The following is a 1824-nucleotide window of genomic DNA, read 5'->3' on the forward strand; positions in this document are numbered from 1 at the left end:
GCAGTAGCCTTCCAACCTGTGTTGGATTGTGATCCAACTTATCGGATTAAAGTTTTGTTGTGTTCTACCCTGAACCGCCATACTGGATCATGATCAGCATACCGGATCATGATATAACCGTTGTGATTTTGACCGTTGAAACAAAGACCTTTTTAGGAAATTTGGTGAACCAGCATATCGGATTAGAAATCGGTATACCGGATTATGACTGTCTAATTCAATCCGATCTTAAGGTAGTTTCCTAATTAATTAGAGCTACCTAGCCTATACATAGGCACATGTTTAAGCTCTAATTACTACTAATTACCATCATTAAGAGACTTCTACAAACTCTACATTGCAATAGCTTCAAGTGAGAATTTAAGCATTCATTCAAGCATATTCTCTCACATGCTCCTTCACTTCAGTTAGCATTAAGCTTCAAGTTGAAAGGTAGCATACACACTACTAAGGTTGAGGTAACTCTTTCTTTAGTACCTTTATTTTAATGGTAGTTTGAGTCCTCTTACTCGAAATTAAGAGTAGTTTGAGTCCTCTTGCTCGAAATCAAGATTAGTTGGTTGTTTGAGTCCTCTTACTCTTAATCAAGATTTGTACGAGTTCTTTTGCTCATTCTCAAGATTGGTTTTAGTGAAATTCTCTCTAAGGTGAGAGAAGTGGATGTAGGCAAGTTTTGGCTGAACCACTATAAATCTCGGTGTTATCTTTGTAATTTACTTGTTTTATATTGATAACATTTTTATTTCTGTAAAAGTTTGTACCTTCCACTACGTTCACCTATTTAACCCCCCTCTAGGTGAATTCACATTTGGTTTCAGAGCTGGAGCTCAAGACCTTGATTATTCTTAATCTTATTAAGAGTTAAAAGACCATGGAATCCTCTGCAAATTGAAAGATTGAAGGATATAATATTACTAGACCACCTTTCTTTGAAGGAGAAGGATTTTTCTATTCGAGAAATCACTTCAAAAACTTTGTGTGTGCTAATAATATTAATGCTTGGGAGGTAATTGAAAATGGACCGAATATCATAGACAAACCCAAAGAAGAATGGACTATCGCTGACAAAGCAAAAATCTAACTTAACTATGTAGCAATTAGTTATATTCAATGTGCTTTGGGAGAAAAAGAATACAACAGAACTTGCATGTGTGATACTGGTAAGGAAATGTTTGACAAACTTGTTGTAACCTATGAAGATACCTTGGAGGTCAAACAATCCAAAATAGATACGCTTGTAAATGAATATGGACTATTCAAAATGAAAAATGATGAAGATATCTATATGATGTTTTCTCATTTTACTAACATTGTGAAACCACAAAAGGACATACAATTTGAGAATGCTATCATATGAACCAAGCATTTTATCATAGAAGACCTTACAATGGTCAAAACAGGAGAAGTCCTCCAAAGATGCAAAGACCAACTAGAACTCCACCAAAGGGGCAAAAATCATCTAAGAACCAAAGATCATATAGAATACCCCAAAATCAAAGACCTTGGAACCCTCAATCATACAAAAATTGGTATGGCAACCAAAAGATAAATGAAAACCAAATGGTTTGGAGACCAAGAGGAATGTATGACACTAACAATAACAGACCCAACACACAATAGGGACCAAAATTTTATTAAGCATTGTTGTTTTGTAGGTGCACAAGAGCAACATGAAATGGTACATCGATAGTGGCTGCTCAAAGCACATGACATCCAACCCAAAGCTTTTCTCCGAACTCAAGAAGCAAAAAGGAGGATGGGTATCCTTTGGAGACAACAGCAAGGGAAGAATCATTCAAAATGGCTCAATCAAATTTGGAGGTA

This window comes from Telopea speciosissima, chromosome 1 (genome assembly GCF_018873765.1).
Source record: "Telopea speciosissima isolate NSW1024214 ecotype Mountain lineage chromosome 1, Tspe_v1, whole genome shotgun sequence".
Taxonomy (NCBI): domain Eukaryota; kingdom Viridiplantae; phylum Streptophyta; class Magnoliopsida; order Proteales; family Proteaceae; genus Telopea; species Telopea speciosissima.